Raw genomic sequence first — 6,798 nt, forward strand, 5'->3', positions numbered from 1 at the left:
AAAAAAGCCAAAGCTCAAAGTTATTGGGAAAATTAATAGGCAAGTGAACTTCACCCCCAAAATAAGTCACCTATTATAAAGATGAAAAATAATGTTTCAACCACTGAATTTATGTACCGTATATTCCAAGAGATAAAATTTTTCTTTTTTAATTTTTTTCCTTTTAGTAAAAAAGACACAGACAATATTCATGCTTTAAATTTTTTACTAACTCAAATGCATATCAAGACTTACTATAAAGACAATATGGTATTGGTGAAAGAACAGATGGGTAGGTCGATGGAACAGAAAATATAACTCAAAAATAGATCCACACAAATGTAGTCAACTAACCTTTGAAAAAGAGACAAAGGTAATTTAAAGGATAAAAAGTAAGCTTCAACAAATGTCACCGGTACAGATGGACATCCACATGCAAAAACATGAATCTAAACTCAGATGTGACACCTTTCACAAAACTTATTTAATTCAAAATGAATATAAGCCTAATTGTAAAATATGAAACTTCTATAAAATAACATAAAGGGCAACCTAGCTGACCTTGGGGGTTTGGTGATAACTTTGTAGATACAATACCAAAAGCATGATCTATGGAAGAAAAAAATTATAAATTGAGCTTAATTAAAAAATCAAAAGATACTTAAGAAAGTGAAAAAATAAGAGAATTACTGGAAGAAAATGTTTGCAAAACATTTATCTGACTAAAGACTGGTATCTAAAATACATAAAGAACATTTAAATTCAAAAATAAGAAACAAACAGTCCAATTAAAAAGTGGACAAAATATAAATAGATAACACATCAAATAATATATTATTCAAATGAAAAAATTAATATATGAAAAGGCACTCAACATAACATGCCATTAGAGTATTGCAAATTAAAATAACAATGAGATCCCAGCCTGTGTGGCTCAGTGGTTGAGCACTGACCTATGAACCAGGTGGTCACGGTTTGATTCCTGGGTTGCCAGCTTGATCCTCAGTGTGGGGCATTTAGTAGGCAGCCAATTAATGATACTCTCTCATTGTTGATGGTTCTCTCTCTCCCTCTTTGAAATCAATAAAAAGATATTTTAAAAAATAAGAAAAATAACAATGAGATACCACCTATCAGAATGGCCCAAACCAGAACATCATCAACACCAAATGCAGGTGGGATGTGAAGCCCAGGAACTCTCATGCAATGTTGGTGAAAATGTGAAATGTGAAACAGCAACTTTAGAAGATAATTTTACAGTTACTTAAAGAACTGAACTTAGGCTTTCCATATGTTCTAACAATCTTGCTTCTAGCAACTTACCCAAATATATTAAAAGCTTATGTACACACACAAAAAAACTGCTCACGAATATTTATCAGCTTTATTCATAATTGCTGAAACTTAAAAACAACCAAGGTATTCTTTAATAAATGCATTGATAAACAAACAGGGATACAGCTATACAGTGGCAAATTATTCAGCAATGAAAGGAAACTAGCTATCAACTCACAGAATAAGATGGTGGAACCTTAAATGCATATTACTAACTGAAAAAAGCCCAACTTAAAAGGCAATTTACTCTATGATTCCATATATGACAGTGTGAAAAAGGTAAAATTATAGAGATAGTAAAAACATCAGTGATTGACAGAGGTTACAGGAAAGAAAAGAGAGATGAATGGGTGGAGAATAGAAGATATGTAGAGCATAAAACTATTCTGTATCACCCCATAATGGCAGATGTATGACATTAATGACATACCATTATATATTAGAGGCCCAGTGCATGAAATTCTTGCACTGCTAGGGTCCCTAGTGGCTGCCAGCTGCCAGCTGGGTACTCCCTTCCTTCCCCCGGCTGCCTGTCACCACCACCACTGGCCAGGGCCTCTCTTCCTTCCCCGGGCGGGCCCCGCCCCCTGTTCAAACTCCCAGACAACTCCCGGTCAAAGGCACAATTTTTATACTATGCTTTTATTATATACTATTTGCCAGAACCAATAGAATTGTACAAGTCAAAGGGTAAATCCTAATGTAAACTATAGACTTTATTAATAATAATCTATATGTATATATAAAGCCAGCGTTTGTAATGACCAGAATGACCAGTCGCTATGACGCCCACTGTGGCCAGCGAACTGGCTCAATCAGGTGGCAGGGTTGGTGGCCAACCTCCTGCGGCCCCTCCCCCTGGCTGGCCCCTCCCCTGAATGGACTCTCCCACCCTAATCAATGGTGGGGCAGCCAGCCAAACCCCCGACGGCACTTCCCCCTGGCTGGCCACACCTCTGATCACCCCACCACCCCAATAGGGAGCGGTGCTAGCCAGCCAACCTCCTGCAGCCCCCCTGGCCAGCCCCACCCCCAATGGGCCCCCCCACCCGATCAGCCTGCAGCCCCTACCCCCAGCTGGCCCTGCCACTGATCACCCCCCCTACCCCAATAGGGGGCGGGGCTGGCCAGCCAACCTCCCATAGCTCCTCCCCTGGCTGCTGATCCCCAATCAGCCCCCCCAACCCATTTGGGAGTGGGGATGGCTGGCCCACCACCCACAGCCCCTCCCCACTTGTGCACGAATTTGTGCACCGGGCCTCTAGTGCATTCATATTTGTTTATCAGTTTTAACAAATATACCATACTAACTTAAAACTGTAAAATAGGAATTATTGTGCAATGGGGTTAGGAGGATATGGGAACTCTCTGTGCTTTCTGCACAATTTTCCTGTAAACCTAACACTTCTACAAAAGTAAAGTCTATTAATAAAGAAAATGCTTTTAATGCCCTATAATGTGATCTTCACCATTAACCTCTGACATGAGATAATTCTTTAATGTCAGTGACCATCTCTTTGCAGTAAAGAACTCAAAATGTTATGCTGCAGATATATGATTTAGTAGTAAACCCCTCTTCTCTTTTTTACCCTTTGAGAATAACTTCTTAATATTATATCATACCATTGAAACATGTAGATTTACTGAAAGAGGTAACATGAATGAAAGATTATTTGTTTTACAGCCTTATTAACTATTAATAAAACAATAAAAAGGATTTCCACTCTACATATATTTAAATTATAACATGTAAAAAACCACACCCTAGACAAAAGAGTACTTTCTATAAATTTTTAAAAATGAAAATAATGAAGATGTATAATAAAAGGCTCATATGAGCTATAACAACTCAACACAAACTCCTCAAACACTTAAATCATTGAAATAATGAATATTACTTATATAGCACAACTCTTTTTAAAGTCCTGATTTTTATGAATCAAATACAGTTATGTTGTTGATGCCTTAATCTATGATTGCTCATTTTTAGAATTTATTTTCTTACTCCCATAACAAATATATGATTGTTATTTTATACAATGTTGGAAATGGCAATATATCTTAAAGCATTCCTATACTCACATTGTATAGTTCTATGTACTAGCAATATCCTTCTTTTGCTATTATAAGTGTGTGTGTGTACCCACTTAATTTTCAAAGTGTGAAGAAAATAAGCTACTTCTTTCCAAGCAGCTAATAATTATTACAATTTTCAAAAAAGTGACTGTTAATTTGTCATTAAAAACATAGTTTTATACTTGCTATTTCAATATTAAATCCACATTATAAAAGTGCAGGATGACTTATCTTTGGTCAGTAATTGAGTTCAAAAATGGACATAAAGAAAAAAACTTACAATTTTAATCAAATTCTTTCTTACAATTTGAACATCCCAACCATGATATGGAGTAACTAACATTCATTCTGTCACCTAGATTTGCTTCTGCCTCACAGTTTGGCAAGTCTTCTAAAGGGTCTGACATATAATCCACTGAGTTCTTATTTGATAACTAGAGGCCTGGTGCATGAATTCATGCACAGGTGGGGTCCCTCAGTGTGGCCTGTGAGGATTGGGCCAAAACCAGCAGTCCAATGCCACCTGCAGATCCTGCCTGCTGCTCCGGCTCATCCCGGCCCCTCTGTGCCTGCTGCAGGCTCTTGCCCAGCAGTCCTGATCAGGAGAGGCTCGCGCTGCCACAGTGGCACTTACCAGCCGTGAGCCCTGCATCTGGCGCCCATCCCGAGGGGCCTTGGTGGGGGCCGGAATGCAATCGGCCCTCTGGGCAGGCGGTGGGACTCTGCAGGTTGTTGGGACCCACCTGGTGGCTGCTTTTATATCGTTTCTTCCTTGCTGAGTGTCTAGGCAGGGGAAGTGGCCGTGGTGTCCAAGGCTGGCTTCCAGGAGGCCAGCAGTGCTCTAGAGATCATGCCAGCGCCAATCGTTGGTACCTGGCCTGTTCTCCAGAGATTGGACCTGCAGGACTACTGAGGGAGGGAGTGGCTGCCGCTGGGTTGGTGGGCCGCCAGGACTGAGCAGCACTTCCACTGTGAGAGCGCATTGACCATGAGGGGGCAGCTCCTGCATTGAGCTTCTGCCCCTTGGTGGTCAGAAGTGCATGTCATAGCGGTTGGTCGATGGGTCTTTCAGTTGTTCAGTCACTTAGGCTTTTATATATATATATATATAGATTAGGTTTCTGAAATAACAGAATCTATATTTCCTGTGTCTCTTAAAGAGACACGGAAAATTTGCCATCACAGAAATAAAATATTTGTTTGAATTGTCCCCTGGCCATCTGAAATATTTCTATTGTTCCTGTCCTGATTTATGCATCATTTGCAACCTGTCTTTCACTACTTTTCATATAATTATCTAAACAACATGATTTTCTTTCTTCTCCCCATTTTCCTAGCTTTCTTTTTCCATTCTATTAGTCATAGTAACATTAATGAAGTGTCATGCTCAATGCTACAGAACAAGAAACCTAGCATTAATCCTCTACTCAAAGAGTTTATGTTTAAAGTTAAGACACTGAATAATAGTATACAAGATAAAATGTGACACATGTAACAGAAGAACTGCATATATTGTAATTGGAGTTCTAAATAAAGTGTTTTCTTGGTTTTCAACCAATTTAAAATGTTTGTGCTTCATTCAAGATTCACTTCAAAATTCATCTTCCCGTCTTTTAAAATATTTTGTGAAGAAAGTTAGTAAGCTTTCTTCCTTTTTTCATTTAGTTTCTGAAATCCCAATTATTCGTGAAATTTTAAAAAAGTAAAATAAAGTAAATTAATTATTTGGAAATATATTTTCAGACCCAAAATCATAATAAAAATTATGGAAATGTAGAACCTAGTCCATAGTATTCCATAGTTTAAAATAATTTTTAAAATAAAAGTAAGCATTCTCTCTTATATGTCTACATGTACTATTTTTTTTTTTTTTGGCTGGGTACAGTGAACTTTATTGATAGTGCACGACAAAATAGGGGTCCCTGTACCCTTCCCCTTCTTCAGGGGGTCTGGGATGGAAATGGCAGTCAGGAGATTCTCAGTGTGTCGGGGGACTGATCTGGGGCAAGGACACCCCAGCAGCTGAGGGCCTCTCTTCCTCTTGCTGGGGCTGGTGGTCCAGGGGGCTCTTACTCCTTGGAGGCCATGTGGACCATTAGGTCCACCACCCTGTTGCTGTAGCCAAATTCATTGTCATACCAGGAAACGAGCTTGACAAAGTTGTCATTGAGGACAATGCCAGCCCCAGCATCAAAGGTGGAGGAGTAGGTGTCACTGTTAAAGTCGCAGGAGACAACCTGGTCCTCAGTATAGCCCAGGATGCTCTTGAGGGGGCCCTCTGATGCCTGTTTCACTACCTTCTTGATATCATCATATTTGGCAGCTTTCTCCAGGTGGCAGGTCAGGCTACAACGGATACACTAGGGGTGGGGACACAGAAGGCCATGCCAGTGAGCTTCCCCTTCAGCTTAGGGATGACCTTGCCCACAGCCTTGGAAGTGCCAGTAGAAGCAAGGATGATGTTTGGGGCAGTCCCTCAGCCATCACGCCACAGCTTCCCAGAGGGGCCATCCATGAACTTCTCGGTGGCGGTGATGGCATGGACTGTGGTCATGAGTCCCTCCACGGTGCCAAAGTTGTCATGGATGACATTGGCCAGGGGGGCCAAGCAGTGGGTGGTGCAGGAGGCATTGCTGACAATCTTGAGGGAGTTGTCATACTTGTCATGGTTCACACCCATCACAAACATGGGGGCATCTGCAGAAGGGGCAGAGATGATGACCTCTTGGCTCTGCCCTTCAAGTGAGCCCCAGCCTTCTCCATGGTAGTGAAGACACCGGTGGACTCCCCACATACTCAGCACCAGCATCACCCCATTTGATGTTGGCGGGATCTCGCTCCTGGAAGATGGCGATGGACTTTCCATTGATGACAAGCTTCCCGTTCTCAGCCTTGATTGTGCCTTTGAACTTGCCATGAGTAGAATCATACTGGAACATGTAGACCATGTAGTTGAGTTCAACAAAGGGGTCATTGATGGTGACGATATCCATTTTGCCAGAGTTCAAAGCAGCCCTGGTGACCAGGCGCCCAATGCAGCCAAATCCGTTCACTCCAACCTTCACCATCATGTCTCAGGGTTGTGGCTGCTGGCACAGCACAGAAGGAGAGGCTGTCTGACGAACAGGAGGAGCAGAGAGCCTACATGTACCTATTTTAAAGCTAGATGTTAAACTACATTACAGTTTATACTTGTGGAATACAATTGTCACCTAATTTCTACTCCAATTTAGGTATCCTTTCTGTTCTTCTACTTTAACTCCTTTTCTTTATGCAGTAAGATCATTAGCTCTGTTATATCCCCAAACTGCTTGAGACATTTTCTTGTGTGCTGCTCCAGCATTTAACAAGATCTTCTTAGCTTTTCAGGTTCAATGAATTTGTGAAAGTTGCGGTATGTGCATTTCC

General features: G+C 40.9%; 1 pseudogene; it reads right to left on the reverse strand.

Moving 5' to 3' along the window:
- Positions 1-5,337: 5,337 nt before the first annotated feature.
- Positions 5,338-6,458, reverse strand: LOC103288335 (glyceraldehyde-3-phosphate dehydrogenase-like; annotated as a pseudogene).
- Between the last annotated feature and the right edge of the window lie 340 nt (positions 6,459-6,798).

Source organism: Eptesicus fuscus, chromosome 8, assembly GCF_027574615.1.
Source record: "Eptesicus fuscus isolate TK198812 chromosome 8, DD_ASM_mEF_20220401, whole genome shotgun sequence".
Lineage (NCBI taxonomy): Eukaryota > Metazoa > Chordata > Mammalia > Chiroptera > Vespertilionidae > Eptesicus > Eptesicus fuscus.